Below are 20764 nucleotides of genomic sequence, written 5' to 3' on the forward strand. Positions count from 1 at the left end.
AAATTAATTTTTTTCCACTAATTTAAAACTGATGGTAAGCCATTCTAATAATGTTTTGGGTGCAGGAAGTGGTCCATGGGACCACTTCCTACTTCTTAAAAATGTTTCTTTTTTTTTTTTTCTTTTTTTTTTACATGTTCCGTTTTCCTGGCTGCATTTAAAAAATATGCTTCATTTAAAAGAATTCACAGATATGGTAGTCAAATTGCAACCACTTTTTGTGAATAGAAATTTCGTACATCAAGCCCTTAATGAATTAGAACTTTATAAAAACTGTATTATTATCATCAGGGTAATCATCTGCTGTTGTTTTCTTTACAAAGCAGTAAGTACGTATGGATGGCACTGTGTATACTTTTTCAGCAGTGATAAAAGAAGGGCACCAGGTCGATGGGAATGTAAGCATTTCTATCCTAAGACTGTTCTAGTCGCTATGCTAAATGCATTTAGGCCTGCTTTCACTGTTTTTCTCAAATTAGTATATTCTGGTTCTAAAGCACCTAAGTAGCGTAGAGTAGGTAAAAGCCTTGTATGTGCAGGAATATGTAGCTATCTATGTATGCACGTGGTATATCTGTAGCGCGAATCATACCAATAGGCAATAGAGTGCTGTATAGGGTCAAAGGCAAGCCCAAGATAATGAGTGATAGGAGAGGTGTGTGGTTTGTGAACAGTTAATGCATTATGATGTACTGTTCTACAAAGGGGCATGCCTTCAACTCTTTCCTAAATTGGCCCAGTGTTTGGGTAGTCCTAATGGAAATGAGGATGTTGGTCCAGATACTGGGTGTACAGGTGAAAAAAGCCTGCTGCCTTGTTTTTTGTCTTCTCTAAGTCTGCAGTCTCATGGTGTCCTGGCTGTGGATGTGCTGAGAACCACCAGAAATGGTGAGCTTGTTTTCAAGATAAGCTGTGTTGTGCTGGTTGTGAGGGCTTTGTTAAGGATGCGTTTTTTTTTTAAAGATGGTACTGGCCGCCTTTGGGGGATTGGGGGCCAAAGGGGTGGCAGCAGGAGTGGGGTGATGTGATCCTATTCCTCTGGGCCCTGATGAGACCTGGCACTGTGTGCAGGGTACACCTAATGAGTTGCCAGTGTGTGGTATGGTAGGCCATGGAGGAGGACATTATCACCTTCCAGATGCGAGAGAATGATGGCTTGACCAGCAGTTCTAAAGACACTTCCTTCAAGAAACGGTTTCTCTTTCTTTAGAAGAGAGAGTTGATAACAGATTTGTTTTGAGTTTTTTCATCGATGTGTTTCTAGAGAAAAAGAGTGAATCCAAGTGACTTAGCATTCAGTGAAAGTTGAGGTTCAAAGCTGTCAAGGATCATGTCACTGAGCCAGGTTTGTATTGTTTCTTGTTTTTAGCAAATAACAGAAACGCTTACTTGGTTGTATGTCCAGCTGGGTAATGTACAGGCAGTGTTTGAGGTGTTGCATGTCTGAAGCAGAAGAAACTTTCAAGTAGGGTTGTGTATCGGCAGCATATTAGTGAATCTTGATGCTGTTATCTGTCACGTAGACCCCGAAGAGGCTCCATGTTGAGATTTGACACCGCAGTTGACTGGCATCTTTTGGGATATATAGGTGCCCATGTTAACTAATTGGTGCTGGTTGGAAAGGAAGGAGAAGAACTAGTGAGTTCCATTTGAGTGTTCAGAGTGCTTAGGACGATGAGGTGTGTGGTGTGGCCCCATAAGTCCTTTTTATCATCTTCCAGAGGATTAAGGTGGTCTGACCATAATTTGGCACAAATTCAACAATTTGAAGACCTAATCATAATGTTCCTTCTGAGATAGATCACTTTGAAAACCTGAGGATTTCCTCTCTGGTATCTTCTTTTAGTATTTTAGAAGTGCTAGAGAGTAAAATATTGACATCTTTTTAGTATGTTCTTGCTTTCTAATGACTACATGTTTAATGAAAAGGTTGTGGCTCTGAAAAGATTGAAGTTGAAGAAAGGTCCATGGCCATACAGCCTTCTTCGTACAGATTAGCACATTCCTGAATCTTTGATTGTATGAATTCTTTTTCCAAGCTTTTCAGGAAATATTTTTTTAATAAATACCTCTTCAGTGTTTTATTGCTGACACCTTTGTATAGTGAGTGGTATATGCTTCTTGCCCATATACAAATGCATAGTGCACTCTATGGAATAGGTTTAGTTAAACTGGCACTCTTTTGAACAAAAATGCGGTATAAGGAATTTTTTCCAAAGTAAGTGGCAGCATTTCGAGGTGATTTTATGATCTCTGTGCGAGGCACATGACTGAAAATTATAGAATGTTTATAGATATTCCAATTATGTATTTGTTCTATGACACTATAATCGTTCCCAGCCTTCGACCTCAACCACATTTTTTTCACATGCTGTGAAGGAGAGCTGCTCCTCTTTCTTGAGCTAATTCCACACATATTGTAACCACAAGAGGAGCATGTTAAACCTTCTTTGCAGCCCGAGTTTCTGTGATCAACCTCTGGGATTAAAGAGAGCCCTGTCTCTGCAATGGAGAATGGGCCCCCATCTCTGCCCAAAATCTAACATGCTGCAATGTCTCGGTGGAGATATATAGACGATATCCTGTTACATTGGCATGACACAACTGACAACTTGTCGGCTTTCTACACTTAGCTCAACTACCTGCCGCACCTCAAATTTACGTCCGAAAAATGACCTTCCTTTCTTGGTTCTCACCTTTCAAGTTGAAGAGGGTTTCATCTGAACATCGTTGTTCCGCAAACCCACGGAACGTAACACACTCCTTCTATATTCCAGTTACCATCCCCGTGGTATCCCGGATGGCCTTCCTTATGGCCAGTTCCTTCATCTCTGAAGGAGCTGCAAATGGAAAAAGGATTTTTCCGGTAATCTGCTATGGTATTGCGACAGGAATCTTTTCCTCTCTCTCAGCCCCAAACGTACCACACACGCATCCCTTTTGTCAGTAAAATAATTAAAAAGAACTGGCAGGTGCTCCGTACACAAACTATTTTTCAGGAACTGCCACTATTCTACTACAAAAGGGGCAATAACTTATCTGACCAACTAGTACGAGCAGTCACCTAGCTGGAGAATAACAAGAACACCACGTCCATCACCTTTTTATGGGGTCTACCGCCCATACTGGGCCATTACAAATGCCAAACCTGTGCAGAACGAATTCACAGTAAAGGACCAAACTTACCAACTTAAGCAATTCTCCAGTTGCCGCACCGCCAATGTTATTTATGCCATCCGGTGCCCTTGCGACCTGCTATACATTGGTCATACCACCCAAATGATCAAACAGAGTATCACGCAACACAAGAGTCGCCTCAAATCTAAAATCTTGACAGCTCCCTGTGTCGCACATTTCATGGAGAAAAATCATTCAGAGACAGACTTGCTCTGGCAAGTCATCGACCAACCTACTCTGCCCCTTAGGGGTGAGAACTTACAACTACCCTTGAACAAGTGCGAATGCCAATGGATCGCACGTTGTGATTCGGTCTATCAGGGATTGAACATACTGGACAAATGGAATACTACCATTAACGACAACTGAATTTAGTAATTCCTGACACAATCTCAGACATATACTCATTTTCACCCCAGTCCAAATGATATCTTGTATGGGACTCCAACTCATAACATGTGTATATGTATATATGTATGATGTCTCCTTCCAGTTTTGTGAGAGAAACCAGTGGAAGCACTTCCCGACATATTGTAATTTGAATGTGTCAATACATAGCTACCTCCTGCATCTCTTATTATTACCAGAAATAGTGACAAAATGAAATATTATTTCTCTAAAAAAACAATTGTATCATATCTCTTGTTTTTACATAGATCATTCAATTTGTTTCATATTAATGTATTCACACAACCTCTCAATCATTCAGGGTTTTTATCCTTTTTCTCTAGACAATCTGTTTTCCTTTTTTCCCTATTTTCATTGTTCTTCTCGATTCCCCGGGGGCACCGTACAGCCCCTTACCACAGCCAGCCCATTCCTTTTCCCCATCGCCGGCACGTGACCTCTTCACCTATAGACCTCTTCCGGGGGCTGGCTTCCCTCCAGTACACCGTGACCATTCACACTGCATATGGTGCTCTTCACTCACCCTCAGGACACGTATGCTTATGAGGCATTTCCCTGTGATTCATTCCCGGTCTCTACACTGATAGAGACGGCTTCCCTTTAACAACGGTTTAAGTCCATAACAGGTAACTTTCCTCTTTCTTCCCACACTCTAGGATCCAGGTCCTGTCCGTGTTTTTTAGTCCCATTGTTCACCTCCATGCCCCTTTACCTTTACAGTTGACGTACCAACCTTCCACGCATACGTCGGACCATTCTTCTGGTTAACCCTCCTAAATGACGGGGGGTTTTCCCCATACACAAGCAATTCCTGCGTTCTACATGGACTTCTTATATCCTACTTGGTAAGCCTTTTATTTATTGCTAGCATCTCCTTCCTGGTAGTTTGGCCTCTGGCTATAAATAGGGCTTGGGAGTACAGTTATATTTTTGTATTTCCTCCCCCACAGACCGAGCCTGTATTCATCTGACTTGATTCACTCTTATCATATAGGCTCCGTACTATATCACAGGTAGCCCCCTCCCCCTTGCCTCCTTTTTTCCCCCTTCCCCTTTTTTCTCCCACTTCTAATTCCCGGTTCTGACCTCTCCCCTTTTCTTCTTACTCCCTGTACAGCACTTAACTTATCCATGTAACCCAGTCCTGATGAAGACCTGAAATTGTACAGGTCGAATCGCCGTCATCTCTCCAGCGCAATTGTGGGTGTTATCATGGTCTCCTTAAACAGCTGAATCTCTTTCTAAAAAATTATCTCCTGACTGTTTTCGTGACCTCTGAACTAATTTGTAATTTGCGCCTTTTTACGCTGTTTCTTCACCTTGTCTTGTGTCACTGCGCCGGTCACCTTTTTCACAAGCACGAATGTGCACACCTACAATTGAGCTATCTATGCATATATTGTAATGTAGTGCTGATATAACTACTTCTATTCTTAATAGATCTAATTCTTTGACCCAATTTTGTGGTCTCCCTTTCTTTCCTTCCTCTCTAATTGATTGATTGGTTTCTCCATTTTTACCTGCCTTGCCTAATGATTACCAGTTGAGACATTGTTGCTTGGTTATACATACTCACCCGGCCCTCGACTGCCCAGCTCTCGACTGGGTTAACAGGTTTTCTCCTGTTTTTGGCTATGTCAGGTTACACATTTACGTGTTGAGATGTAACCCTTTATCTCTCATCAGTGAATGTACTGCATCCCAAATTAAGAGGGATGTCATGAGTATAAGCGTGTAATATGCCAGAAACGAGGCGTTGTATATAATGCTCATTTATATAACTTTTTCATTGCCTTTACACTCTTATCAGCTTCCAAAATAAATGCAAGTAATTTGCATGTACTTGTTGATATTCATATTTTATATTGCTTTGTTGAGATTTTCTTCTTTCTTTTGGGTATTTCATGTTAGTGAGTGCCTTATTGCTTTTAAAACCTAAAGAACACAGGGTTCAGCATCCACAAATTGCCATGTATTTGACTTCCAACGAACGCTGGACAGCACATTTGAAATGTGCTGCAATGCACACAATTCAAAATCAAATAATGGAGCAGGGTTTGATGATGCAGGCAGGCTTAAATGTGCAGGTTGCATACTCATTCACTAGGAAAGTTTAAGATCTACGCATATTCCATTTCATAGTCGTTCCTTCCTTGTTCAATGGCGTTCTCCAATACCACACGGGATGTAATGCAGGATTTTCAAGGCAAGTATTTTTATTCACAAAATGTCTACGTGTTGTTAACAAGTGCAGTTGCTTCCAGGTACCAAACTCTTCGACCACCCTTTCCTACATCTGTTACAGCTGCTGAATACCCAGCAGTTCAAGACTGTTCATCAGCTCTAGATCTACCACAATTCAGCTGCCTTATACCATTAAGAAGCCTTTGTAGTTATATCTGGGTCGTGCTTCTGACACTTAGTTTTTTGTAGGGCACCTGGAAGGGTCCTGTTATTGAGACACAGTAGCAGCAGTAGGATCCCCTGGGGCAGTACGTCAGGACCTGCTAGGTTCCACAGAAACGCACTTGCTTCTTCCAGGGCCCCTCAAGTTGCCCCTGTGAAGCACCTTTTCGCTGTCACTTCTTTGGGGAGAGGATGTGTCCTTACGGCTAAAGCAGTTGACCTCGAAGCTGGGGAACCGGGTTGGAGTCTCGGCATCCTGAGATTCTGGGCAAATCACTAAATCTCCCCGTGCCCAACAAAAATGAATCTGTCCGTCTGTGACGCAACTGGTGCTCATGTAAAGTGCTCTGATGCGTTCGGGTCAAGTTTGTGCTGTATAAAACTCTAGCTCCAACTAATATGTTCGTAATGCCACATTGCGAGGGTTCTATTTTCTCGATATGGTCAGACGGCCTCTTTATCCTCAATTATACCTCCTGTACGATAGGTAATAAATATAAATGTCTCTGTCTGCTCCGAACAAACGTTCTTACATGCAAGCTGACCAGATATAAACTTGTAATGTGGCAGAGCTGCCAAAACAAGCCAAGAGATGATTAGGAAACATCTGTTTTTTACTTGTGAGTGTTTAGAATGTGCACCTAGTGGCACTACACCTGAATTTTTTCTTGCTAGCACAACAGGAAAATGATTAAGGGTGGGCGTAGTTTGCGAAGTAGCAATTCGCGAAGCTACGCAAAGTGAAGTTCGCACTACGCGAGCTACGCGTAGCACTTCGTGAACTGCGAAGTAACATGTTCGCACTGTGCAAGATGTTGTTTTCAATGATTGCACAGTGCGGACAAGCAACCGGCACTGTGCAATCATTGAAAAAGGCATCTTGCACAGTGCGAGCTGTAGTTTTCTGCTGCTCGAGTAGATTTTTCCTCAAGCTGCAGCTTTCTCAACGCGAACTGGTAGTTTCTCATCGCGAGCGGTCGCGAGCATACGCGACCCCTCGCAATGAGAAACCTGACCTTCTCGCGTTGGGAATCTCGCCGGGAGGTTTATTTTCCATGCTCGCGATCGCGAACAAGGAAAAAGTCTCGCCAGGATGTCATTTTGCTTGCTCGCGGTCGCCAACTTGACGTTGAGGACCGCGAGCAAGCAAAAAATGACCGCAGCACTACGCAACACTACGCTACGCGTGTTCGCACTGTGCTACGTGCAGTTCGCGTAGTGCGAAGTAGCGCGAACTTCGCAAACTACGCGAGCGTAGCGTAGTGCTTCGCCCAGGCCTAAAAATGATAAGACCATAGATCTTTTATTATTTAAAAAAGTGAATATCCCCATACCCACTTTGAACAATTACTAATTACAAATGAAGCAATGGAGTTCCATCAGGATGGGGATGATAAGATCATATTTTTTGAGACCCTGGATGAAATTTTCTGCTGTGTATAGAATGCCCTTAATTGGTGTCAGTGTCCCATCTAGGAAGTCATGTAGCAAGGCGTTAACACCATAAATAAGCAAGAGTATGAGGACTTATAGAGCAGTTCTGAAGTCTATTTCTGGAAGAAAGTTTCACTTTTGCTTTAGAAGAGAGAGCTGGTACCAGGCAAGCTTTATGTTTTAGGAAATGTGTTTATTGTGGCTGAGGTTGGTGTCCAGAGAGAACCTGAGTAACCTGGCATCCAGTGAAAGTTAGGGGTTCGAAGCTGTAAAAGTTTGTGTCATTGAGCTAGGTCTGTACTGTTTCTTGTCTATTGATTCTTGGAAAATAACAGGAATTCTGTCTTGTTTGGGTTGAGCTTCAGGTATGCACTGGACATCCAGATCAGGATGATGTGCAGGCAGTGTCTGAGACTTTCAAGTAGAGTTGTGTATCATCAGCATTTTGGTCAGTCTTGTTTGTTATCTGTGAGTAGGACACCAAGCGGCTCCATGTAGCGGCTGAAGATAACTGTTGACAGTATGGAGCAAATTGGTGTTAGTTGAAAAGATTTGTCACACCTCTAACTGAAGGGACAGGAGAACTAGTATTCCCAACCTGATTTGGGAATGTAGTTTCTAAGGTGAAGGTACCTACTGTACTGTGCCAGTCAGGACTGGACAACATTACATCTGAGAGCAGCAGACTATTTCTTATTCAAAAGGTATGGTTAGGAAATGTGTGTAGTTGACCTCATTCTTATTTGCATCTGAGGAATCACAAAAATATATTTTGCTGGTGAAAGGAGTCAGACGATACAAGATACTACAGAGAGACAGGAGACCAAGCTGAGAACAATCTTTGCAAAGCTAAACTGCAACTGGTCGGCCGTGCAGTTATTTGAATACTGCTGGATTCAATATTCAAATAATAATAATAATAATACAGCATTTTGTAGAGCGCAAACAGCTACCTCACAAGGAGGTGTCCTGGCGCTGAAGACCGCTGGGGAACCCGTCCTGGCTTTCCCCTGTGAGATGGTCCCTTTCTGGGTATCTCCAAGGTGAAATCAGGCATTCCCGGCGTCTGTGGGGGGCCGTTGTAGAGATGAGGCAAGCTTAATGCCCAGAGTTGCCGAGTGTGTTCCTGGTTAGAGTAGGTACCGAGGCGAGAATTATCGAGTCCGTTTTGACCCTGGTCCACGACCCTGCCGCGTCGGGAATTGAACCCTGGTCCCTGGCCGAATCTCTGCTTACGGGTCTGCCGCCTCTAACCAGTGAGCCACACCTCTCCACGGGTAAAGGTAATTTGCTTTCAACTCTTCAGTTAAATGGGGAGAGGGGGGTATTAGAGGGAGGAGGTCAAAGACACTCTTGGAACACACTCCAGATTCTATTGAGTTTATCTAGGGATATTACACAATAGGACACAAATATAAAAATAAAGCTTGCTTGATATTACAGTTCCTATAGAAAGGGTTACAGATACAATATGCAACCAGGGAAGTTTAATTAAAGATCCCACTTCTCAGCTGAGTGATGAAGAATGTGGAAATCAAGGTTTTGGAGAAGGTAGCTTAACATTAGGCAATTTAAAGGTACATGTTCTCTGGAGCAAATGGCGGGAAACCTATGGCAACTTTACCAGTAACAATAAGGAGGTAATGAGCAGTAGGCTGGATTCACACTGTGTAGGAGAATGTATCCTCCCCTACACATATTGATGCTCCACACATGGCCATCATTGATTATTTCCAGTGTGCCCACATAATGCCATCTGCTCAAATAGCACCACCACAACCCCTATGTGAGAAATTGGGTTATTAGTTAAGAGGAGTGGAAGCCCTACTCTAATATTAAACACAATCCCTGTCGAGGTGAACTACAAAAGCCATTAAATTAACCTGTGCTTCAACCTCCCAAACCAGTATAGTCTCAACTTTTTCAGTGCCCAGACTACTGCAAAGGCTTCCCTTTCGATAGTACTCTACCTCTGTTCCCCCGCAAGGAGCTTCTTGCTGATGAAGGATACAGGTTGGTCTAAACCCTCATTATTTGGCTGTGAGAGTACAACCCCAATGCAATGCCCTGAAGCATCTGTTTGTACACTGAACTCTTTGGAGGTCAGGTGCCACAGACACAGCCTCCTTCAAGGGGTCAAAAGCTTTCTGGATTACCTCTGTCCAGATCACCGTCTTGGGTTGCTTCGTAGACGTCAGCTCTGTCAGGGGGGCAACAATGGTTCCATATCCCTTGACAAACTGTAATTATTGGCAAGGCCTAGGAAGATTCTCACCTCTGTCTGGATCTTGGAAGGATTCTCAAACGAGACTAGTCTGTATCTTGGGTTGGAGAGGATGTACACTGCCCTCACTGACTTGATGACCCAAGTATGAAACAGATCCCTGCCCTATCTGGCACTCACTTGCCTTGGTAGTCAGACTTTCCTTTGCAGGGCCTGAAGCACTACCCACAGGTAGTGCAGGGGGTCATCCTAGCTAGAGCTAAAGACTGCAAAGTAATCCTAGTAGGTGGAGCCAAAGTCCTCCAACACAACCTGGACCAGGTTGACCAACCATCTCAAGGTGGCAGGAGCATTCTTTAACCAAAGGGGCATCACTCTGAACTGGACATTGACCATAGAGGTGGAAAATGCAAACCTCTCCTTAGCCCCCTCGGTTAAGGCACCCTGATGTTGAATGTTCTCGAGGACTTGCCAGCACCGAACTGGTCAGTGCGTTTATCAACTAGTGGGATGGGGAGAGCATCAGTCTTAGTGGCTGAGCTGAGCCCTCTGGAATCCATCCAGCATCAAAGTTTAGGTGTGATGCCTGCTGGGGCAGTCTTGGGTACTGGAACCAATGGACTGGACCAAGGGCTATTGAAGTGCACAGTCACCTCTAACTCCAGCATCTTGTAAACCTCCTCCTTGATGCTGGCTCTTGCTTTGTCTGACAGCCTGTAAATACCATTTTTGAAAGGCATGCTTTTCACAGTGTGAATATCAGGGGTTTACTAAGTGATGAGAAAAGTAAGCCAAAGTGCCCTGACAAGTGGTGACGGTATCTGTTGCCTCGGGTCCACGATACAGGAGAGGAAAACTCCTTCCACTGACCCATCTTGCTTTTTGGAAGACAGGAGGTTGGGCAGAGGCTCACTCTTGTCCTCCATACCATCATCTGTCCCCAGGAGCATGCTTTTTTCGGACCTTTCAAAGTGAAGGTTGAGGTGTTTACATGCAGGACTCTTAATGAATCCTGGATGTGTTCAGGTCCATCAAATATGTGACCTCTCCCTTTCCTCTCTTTGACCTTAGGGCCTGGTCCATCAGCCTTTTCCGGCGTTCAACAGGCTCCAGAAACCACACCTCTAGGCCAGGTGGATTGTGCCATTGCTTCATCACTTCTTAGCTGGCTTTCATGGTCTCAGTGGCTTCTTCCCAGAAGCACATCATTTGAGACCTGAGTGCCAGCATGCACCTCATTACATCATGAGGGGGTTTCTTGGGCGCATTCTCCCACCACTCCTTGACAAGACTGAGAGCGCTACACACGGGATGACCTAGTAGAGACTAAACCCCACTCACTTCTGAGGCACTTCCCTGTAGGCAAAAAGAAGACATGGCAAGAGGACATCCACTTATGCTTCATGGGTTCTAGTAGGCTCATAATCATGCCCTTCAAGGTCGTATTGAACTGCTGCCCATTGGTGTTGGTGGTATGGTGTGGAAAACTCATAAGTTACCCTACACTCATTCCACATGGACTTCATGTAAGCAGACATGAGGTTGGTGCCATGGTCAGACACAGCCTTCTTGGAAAAACCCACTGTGGTAAATATTCCCATCAATGCCCTGGCCAATGTGGAGCAGTTACCATCCATAATGCAATGGCTCCGGGTGGCATGGTCCACCAAGACTAGGATGAACCTGTTTCTTAGGGCAGTCTTGGGGTCAAGGGGCCTATCCATCTCTATACCAACCCCTTCACAGGGTTTCCACTATGTGGAGTGGAAGTAGAAGTACTTTTGCTTTGCTCCTGACTTCCTACTGATCTGGCACATAGGTCAGGACCTGCAGAAGGCATTCTCCTCTGGGGCCAAAACAAGTGGGTATTCAATCTTGCAAAGAATTTGGCCTGCCCCATATTCCCTGTTAGGGGTATATCATCAGCCAGCACCAGTAGCATGACAATGTAGAACTGGAGGACCAACAACACATGGGTTGCTCCAGGCTCAAGAACCTTAGGCTCACTATACAGGAGGTTATTCTACCCATATATCAGGTGATCACCAGAGGTGTCACCAGCTTTCTGGGCCTTGACTTGCCGCCGTAAGCCCTCAAGTGTAGGGTACACTCTCTCTTTGAGCTTTGCAGAACTCTACAAAGGTCGGCCACCTTGAGTTTGTCATCTAGCCATCTTCAATAGGTCCCCCTGGTCAGCAGTGTCTTCCCCCTGGAGGTGCTAAAGCTTCACACTCATCCTCTTCCCTGACCATGGAAATCACAGGGGTGGGTTTCCGATGCCCCAGCCCTTTCTCTTTTTAGCAGGTACCTGGGCAATTTTACCAGAGTATAGATTTTCCAGGTACTTTTGGCTTCCCTCTTAGGCTGCTGTGGACTGTGCGGTCAGGCCCACCTACTCCGGCAAACCAAACATCTCCAAGTGGGACCGGAGCTCCACCTCCTTCCGGATGGTGTGCTCCATGTCATTCTCAAGCAGACAATACACAGGCATGACAGGACTCACAGCTACCCTTAGAATTCTGAGAAGCCCCCATTCGAACCAGAGCCACGGGGTAGTGGTTCTTGTGCTTGTCAGCTGTTACAACCTGGTGGACTACATTTGGGAGTTCGTGCTCTGAGGACAACAGGTGACACCTATCAGTAAGCATGCTCTCTCCTATGTCTTTCAGAGCCTCCACCCTCTGCCCATTGATGGTGAACTACTGCCTATACTTTTTAGTATTGTTAGGCATGTGAGCCTTTGGTACCACCTCTCTGTCACCCAGGGATACTAGAGGAACCTCTACACTACCCCCTCAACTAACTGGGGCAACCTCCTCCCAGAGCACTACATGTGCCATCCCTGGGTCTGCCCACCAGTGGGAGGGGGGTGCTCACTTTTTGGGTAGTTGAAATCGCTTAGCATGCACAAACCTGTACCACTTGTAGCACATAGTTGAAAAGTGACGTAGAGGTTTTTCCCATAGAAACCACCTCTTCTTTGGTCAAAATGTGACTAGGAATCCTTCCCTTGATAACTCTTTCCGGGGCCTGGAGAGGACTCTTTGGTTTTGGCTAGGTCTCCTCTCTCTTACTTCTGGTGGGGACTGATTCAACCATTTTGTTGACCTCCCCTCCCCAGGTACCTTCTAGGACACTCTGGAGCTGATCCAGAAGTCTGCCATCTTCCAATCTCCTTGGGTGCAGTGAGTTTGGTATCTATTAGGTGTTGGCACAACTCTGTAAAGCATTTACTGAGCCTGTGTTTTCTCAAAATCCAGCTAAACTATTATCAACATCACTCACATGGCTGCACTTCACCAGTTCATTCAGTGCCTTACCCGAGAATTGAAGGAAATCCACAAAAGACTGGTTAGACTGTTTCTGGCTGTCTCTACATTTTAAACTATACTTCTCAGGGTTGAGAATAAACATGGAGACAAGGGCTATCTTAATGAGCATTTAGGATATTTGGTCATCTATCTCTAATCCCAACTAGGCATCCCTCCCAACCTTTGGCATATGCTTCAGGAGACTATCCAACAAGTCTTCCTCTGGGATGATAGGTATATGCAGGGCTGCCTTTATGCACCAAACCACTTGTCATTATCATTCCCCACCATATAACTACTCACCATGATTTTAAGGATGTGAAACACTCTGTCACCATCAGACACTGTGTTGTCACTACCACCATTACCACTAGACTGTGAGCTATTTGACTTTTAGGTCCACTTCCTTCTGACTCACTTCATGAGCCAAGCAAACACAAGGAGATGATGGTTGGAGTGCTGAAACTTTTCAGGCACTCACCCCCAGCAACAGGTCTGGGTTGAATCCATCATCGCTTTTTAGCTCACTTCGCCACCCCAGACCCAGCCATATGCAAATCAATCTTGACCCTGTCCCTCATGGGAACAGTCCAGCCTGAACTGCCAAGCCAGGTCTTCCCTGGACCGGAAACAAGCATTCTGGGACCAGTTTCGGGGTAACACCCCTCTTCAGCCAGGCTTGTTTGAATCCAGTGGCAAAGTGAGCAAGGCACCCATGTCTGGGCATACCCTGGCAACTTAGGGCAAAAAAAGCAAACACAAGGAGATGACGGACAAAGCGCTCAAACTTTTCAGACACTCACCCCCAGGCACAGATCTCATTTGAATCCATCATCGTTCTTTAGCTCACTTTACCCCCCCAGGCTGATGAGGGGTGATGCCTTCGAAACCGGTCCCAGGATGCTTGTTTCCTGGTCAGGGAGGACCAGGGCTGGTAGTTCAGGCTGGACTGTTCCCATGGGGAACAGGATCAAGACGGATTTGCATATGGCTGGTTTCAAACTGGAATAGCATAAGGAGCAAAAAATCAATGGATTTAGGCACAGATCTCTGTACTGGGGTGAATGTTTGACATTGATCAGTATTTTGTCCTTCAACAGTTCCTTTTGCAATTGTCATCCCCAGTGGGACGGTTATACACAGATGTGGGCCCTGTGCTCTCCATGCCACTAGAATCAAGCTAGCCTGGCCGATGAGAAGTGATGCCCCAAAACCGGTACCAAGATGCTTGATTCGGTCCAGTGAGGACCAGGCCCAGCAGGACTGGACTGTTCCCATGGGAAACAGGGTCAAGACTGATTTGCATTTGGCTGGGTTCAAACTGGAATGGTATAGGGAGCAAAAAACAATAGATTTAGGCCCAGATCTCTGTACTTGGGTGAATGTTTGGCATTGATCAGCATTCTGTCTATCAACTGTCCTTTTTGCATTTGTCACCCCGAGTGGGAAGGGAATACCCAGATGCAGGGTCCTAAGCTCTCCATGCCACTGTAATCAAGCTAGTCTAGCTGATGAGGTGTGATGCCCCGAAACCTGTCCCAGGATGCTTGTTTCCTGTCCAGGGAGGGCCAGGCCTGGCAGTTCGGGCTGGGCTATTCCCGTGGGGAACAGGGTCAAGACTAATTTGCATATGGCTGTGTTCAAACTGGAAAGGCATAGGGAGCATAAAAAATATGGATTGAGGCCTAGATATCTGTAGCGGGGTGAATGTTTGATATTGATCAGCACTCTGTCCATCAACTGTTTTTTGCATATGTCATCCCGAGTGGGACGGGTATACCCAGATGAGGGTCCCATGCTCTCCATGCCACTGGAATCAAGCGAGCCTGACTGATGAGGGGTGATGGCCCAAAACTGGTCCCAGGATGCCTGTTTCCGGTCCTGGGAAGACCAGGCCAGGCACTTCAGGCTGGACTGTTCCTATGTGGAACAGGATCAAGACGGATTTGCATACGACTGGGTTCAAACTGGAATGGTATAGGGAGCAAAAAACCGATGGATTTAGGCGCAGATCTCTGTAGTGGGGTGAACGTTTGATATTTATCAGCACGCTGTCCATCAACTGTTCTTTTTGCATTTGTCATCCCGAGTGGGACGGGAAGACCCAGATGTGGGTCCTGTGCTCTCTATGTCACTGGAATCAAGCTAGCCTGGCTGATGAGGGATAATGCTCTGAAACCGGTCCCAGGATGCTTGTTTCTAGTCCAGGGAGATCCAGACCTGACAGTTCGGGCTGGACTCTACCCATGGGGAACTGGGTCAAGACTGGTTTGAATATGGCTGGGTTCACACTGGAATGGCTTAGGGCTTAATAAAACAATTGATTTTGGCCCAGATCTCTGTACTAGGGTGAATGCTTGACATTGATCAGCATTCTGTCTATTTACTGTTCTTTGTGCATTTGTCATCCAGAGTGGGACGGGTATACCTAGACGTGGGTCCAGTGCTCTATATGCCACTGGAATCAAGCTAGCCTTGCTGAGGAGGGGTACTGCCCCAAAACCGGTCCCACGATGCTTGTTTCTGGTCCAGTGAGGACCAGGTGGCAGTTCAGGCTGGACTGTTCCCATGGGGAATAGGGTCAAGACTGATTTGCATATTGCTGGATTTAAACTGGAATGGTATAGGGAGCAGAAAAATAAAGGATATAGGCCCAGATCTCTGTATTGGGGTGAATGTTTGGCATTGATCAGCATTCTGTCTATCAACTGTTGGTTTTGCATTTGTCATCCCGAGTGGGGCGGGTATACCCAGATGTGGGTCCTGTGCTCTCCATGCCACCGGAATCAAGCTAGCCTGGCTGATGCCCAGAAACCAGTACCAAGGTGCCTGTTTCCGGTCCAGGGAAGAACAGGCCAGGCACTTCGGGCTGGACTGTTCCCATGGGGAAAATCATCAAGGCAGATTTGCATATGGCTGGGTTCAAACTCGAATGGCATAGGGAGCAAAAAAACGATGGATTTAAGCCCAGATCTCTGTACTGGGGTGATTGGTTAACATTGATCAGCATTTTTTCCATCAACTGTTATTTTTGCATTAGTCATCTCGAGTGGGATGGGTATACCTAGATGTGGGCCCTGTGCTCTCCATACTACTGAAATGAAGCTAGCCTGGCTGATATGGGGTGATGCCCCGAAACCGGTCCCAGGATGCTTGTTTGCAGTCCAGGGAGGTCCAGGTGTGGCAGTTCGGGCTGGACTGTTCCCTTGTGGAATACAGTCAAGACTGATTTGTATACGGCTGGGTTCAAATTGGAATGGCATAGGGAGCAGAAAAACAATGGATTTAGACCAGATCTCTGTACTGGGGTGAATGTTTGGCATTGATCAGCATTCTGTCTATCAACTGTTCTCTTTGCATTTGTCATCCCGAGTGAGACGTGTATACCCAGATGTGGGTCCTGTGCTCTCCATGCCACAGGAATCAAGCTAGCCTGGCTGATGAGGGGTGATTCCCAGAAACCGGTCACAGGATGCCTGTTTCCGGTCCAGGGAAGACCAGGCCTGGCAGTTAGGGCTGGGCTATTCCTGTGGGGAACAGGGTCAAGACTGATTTCCATATTGCTGTGTTCAAACTGGAACGGCATAGGGAGCAAAAAATATATGGACCTAGATCTCAGTAGTGGGGTAAATGTTTGATATTGTTCAGCAATCTGTCCATCAACTGTCCTTTTTGCATTTGTCATCCAGAATGGGACGGGTATACCTAGACGTGGGTCCAGTGCTCTACATGCCACTGGAATCAAGCTAGCCTGGCTGATGAGGCGTGATGGCCCAAAACTGGTCCCAGGATGCTTGTTTCCAGTCCAGAGAGGACTAGGCCTGGCTGTTCGGGCTCGACTGTGAATACCAGGCCAGGCACTTGGGCTGGAGTGTTCCCATGGAGAACAGAATCAAGGCGGATTTGCATATGGCTGGGTTCAAACTGGAACGGCATAGGGAGCAAAAAAAACAAAGGATTTAGGCCCTGATTTCTGTAATGAGGTGAATATTTGACATTGATCAGGATTCTTTCCATCAACTATTCTTTTTGCATTTGTCATCCTGAGTGGGACGGGTATACCCAGACGAGGGTCCCATGCTCTCCATGCCACTGGAATCAAGCAAGTCTGGCTGATGAGTAATGATGCCCCAAAACTGGTCCCAGGATGCTTGTTTCCTGTCCAGGGAGGACCAGGTCTGGCAGTTCAGGCTGGGCAATTCCCATGGGGAACAGGGTCAAGACTGATTTCCATATGGCTGTGTTCAACCTGAAACGGCTTAGGGAGCAGAAAAACAATGGATTTAGGCCCAGATCTCCGTACTGGGGTGAAGGTTTGACATTTATCAGCATTCTTTCTATTAACTGTTCTTTGTGCATTTGTTATCCAGAGTGGGACGGGTATACCTAGACGTGGGTCCATTGCTCTACATGCCACTGGAATCAAGCTAGCCTGGCTCATGAGGGGTGGTGTCCCAAAACCGGTCCCAGGATGCTTCATTCCAGGCCTGGCTGTTCGGGCTCAACTGTTGCCATGGGGAACAGGGTCAAGACTGGTTTGCACATAGCTGGGTTCAAACTGGAATTGTATAAGGAGCAAAAAACAATAGATTTAGGCCCAGATCTCTGTACTTGGGTGAATTTTTGGCATTGATCAGCATTCTGTCTATCAACTGTTCTTTTTGCATTTGTCACCCCGAGTGGGACAGGTATACCTACACGTGTGTCCTGTGCTCTCCATGCCACTGGAATCTGCTATATAAGGGGAAACAACGGTTCCTGTGGACTCATAAAAAATTATTCAAGCAATATAATTTGCACAATCGCAATAAAAAGAGGGTAGAATAATGTCAGAGGGCAAGGAACCACCAACACATTTGTACAATTATGACTTGTTTTATAAACACAACAGACTTATTATATACATTGTTTACATTTACAATAGAACAGATCTTTGTACACTGTGTCCCAAAGTGAAAAATGGAACCTAATCGTAAGTGACAGGGTGTATATTTATATACAAGGTTTCCATAAATCTTAAAAGGCGACCATTCTTGTATAATTTCTTTGTAAACAGCAACTGTATATAATAATACGCGCTGGGCAATGGTTCGCTCTTTCAGCTTGTCGATGGCGTTTCGACCCTCTATCAGTACGGGGTCTCCTCAGGACTAGTGATGCATGGACATCTGGATTGCTTAATGCGCAGCCTTGTGAACTAGTGATGTGCCACAAGTGAGAAGTGAAAAGGTATTACTCACAAGAGGACCCGTCTGGGTACTCAGTGTGAGGAAAGACTGGCAGTCAGGGGTACGGTTTGGCCGACCAGCTCTTTACTTCAACTCGCTATAGCCATAGCAGTATGGTTAATCCCTGGTAAGTTCTGGAAACAGAACTGTTCTTTTTGCATTTGTCATCCTGAGTAGGACGGGTATACCCAGATGTGGGTCCTGTGCTCTCCATGCCACCGGAATCAAGCTAGCCTGGCTGATGAGGGGTGATTCCCAGAAACCGGTACCAAGGTGCCTGTTTCCGGTCCAGGGAAGAACAGGCCAGGCACTTCGGGCTGGACTGTTCCCATGGGGAATAGGGTCAAGACTGATTTGCATATGGCTGGATTCAAACTGGAATGGCATAGGGAGCAGAAAAATAATGGATATAGGCCCAGATCTCCGTACTGGGATGAATGTTTGACATTGATCAGCATTCTGTCCATCAACTGTTCTTTTTGCATTCCCTTCATGAGCCAGCAGAATTTTCCTTTCCTCAAGACATAGCTTCCTGTCCTCCAGGGCCAGCCTTGTTTCCTCTGCAGCTACTTTCTTTTCTCCTGCAGCCAGTTTCAACTTGGCCAGCTGCAACTTGAGCTCTCTCTTAGTTCTCCTGTCCTCCAACTCCTCATGGTACAAGTTATGAGAGGGGACACTGCTCCCTGCCCTGGCACTGGATCTCATTCCTGTGGGCAAGTTGTCCTGCTCATTCTGCTGCAGTTCTGGACTTGAGACTAGGCCATTTCCTTCCTCATCCTCCTCCTCCATAAAAACCTCTGCATCGGTTGCAGCTCGCATCCTGAAAGGCTCTAAGATCTATCTGAAAGTCCACCTTTGTGGCCCTCTTTCCCTCCCTCGGCCCTCTCACCTTTCGGAGCTTCTTTAACTCCATCACCTTGAGGGTATCAATGCTGGTTAGCTCCAACTCCATCATTGCAAGCAAGAGTCACAGGTGCACAAATGTGAGTCAGGAATTGTATTTGGAAAGAGAGGAGAAAAAAATAGCCAGTCAATGAGTAATTACAAAGAAGTTAATTCTGATGTCAGTTTATTTTAGAGATTTTTTTTTTTTACACAAATCACTAAGTGGCACTACACAAACACAAGTGCTGGATCCCAGCACTGAACACCAATGTAGGAAATTGGGTTATTAGTTGAGAGGTGTGGAGACCCCACTCAAATAATAAACACAGTCCTGTCTGTGTAAACCACAAAAGTCACTAAATTAACCTGAGCTTAACTCTCTGGTAGCTTGCCACAAAACAGTTTGGCTTAACTTGGAGGCAATGTGGAAAGTATTTCTGAGGCACTCAAAACAGGAATAAAGTGGAAACATAACACAAGAAAAATCCCAAACCAATTTAGGAAAATAGAGCACACTGAGATATTTAAAACAACACCAGAACAATCAAAATCCAATCAGTAGAACTGAAGATATTTAGTTTTAGATGAAAATAGCACCAAGAAACATAACGTGACACTCGCATTTATCAGATTGTACTGAACCGAGGGAAAGTCACAAGTTCTGGCCAATTGCAATGGAGTTCCGTTCGCATACGGGGACAAAGTTAGTCCAGCTGAAGATTTACCTTCTCAAGTCCGCATGAAGGGTGTAGTTTGCATTGGCGGGAGCCCCGAAGAAGAGGCAGCACAAGGAGCAGGTCAGGTGTCCCGGACCGTTGTTGCTGTAGCGCAAAGGGAGCTTTGCGTTGGTTGATCACCGTAGACGGTCACTGTTGTCCTGAAGTGCAAGTTTTGCATTTCCGGTCATTTCAGACAGTTGCTAACGTGAAGAACATATCTTGCTGAAGCTTCACGTTGGCAGTTGTCGCGGGTAGTCGATTCTCAGCGCAAAGAGGCCACTTCGTGGTTACGAGGAGGACAAAACCTCTGTACCTTAACCTCTACTTCAGGAGTAGTTCTCACTGATGCCAGCGAAGGGTCCTGGACCTGGAGGGCAACTTTTGGGGATCAGGGCTCAACTTCAGCAAAGGCCAGCAGCAGGGCTCAGGGTGGTCCAGGCAGGTCCAGTTGGTGCTTGTCAGCTGAGCAGTTGCAGGGAGGTCTCTGGAAGCTTGTTGTGTCCCTGTAACTCAAAGAGGAGGTTAGCCATATGACCCTTGGCAACTATCTGTAGCCTGGGTTCAAGGCAAGCAAGTACAACCCTTTTTCAGTCAGCAGGGCTGTTCTTCTTCCTCAGACAGCTGGGCTGTCCCTATTTTGAATCTTCCACAGGTCCAGGAGTGTTCTGATGAGAGGTTCTAAAGGCCTTCCTTTTATACCTAGTGCAACCCTTTGTGAGGGGGAATTTCTTAGCCTACCCCCAAAACTGGTTCTCATCTGTTCTTTCCCTTCCCCTAGTGCTGACTCCAAATTGTCTACAGTGACAAAGCTAAGGGCAGACCTAGTGTCATGTTCCCTTGTATGTGCTGAAGGCAGGTCCCTTTAAAGTGTAAACAAAGGGCAGGAGATATTTCCTCTCTGGCTGTCCTGTCAAGAAGGCATTCTCCCCTCACACCCAGGCTTACTCTGTCTCACAGTTTAGAAACAATACA

The 20764-nt window shown here is 45.8% G+C and overlaps 1 long non-coding RNA gene across 1 annotated transcript in view; it reads left to right on the top strand.

Annotated features, from left to right (window-relative positions):
- The first annotated feature begins 4076 nt into the window (after window positions 1-4076).
- LOC146860551 (uncharacterized) overlaps window positions 4077-20764 on the top strand; it is a 42700-nt gene continuing 26012 nt past the window's right edge. The window contains exons 1-2 of the long non-coding RNA XR_014979168.1: window positions 4077-4211; window positions 4306-4430. This is a non-coding gene — a long non-coding RNA (uncharacterized LOC146860551). The remainder of the gene's footprint in view (window positions 4212-4305; window positions 4431-20764) is intronic.

The sequence above is a fragment of the Triturus cristatus genome, chromosome 3_1 (genome assembly GCF_964204655.1).
Source record: "Triturus cristatus chromosome 3_1, aTriCri1.1, whole genome shotgun sequence".
NCBI classification, from domain to species: domain Eukaryota; kingdom Metazoa; phylum Chordata; class Amphibia; order Caudata; family Salamandridae; genus Triturus; species Triturus cristatus.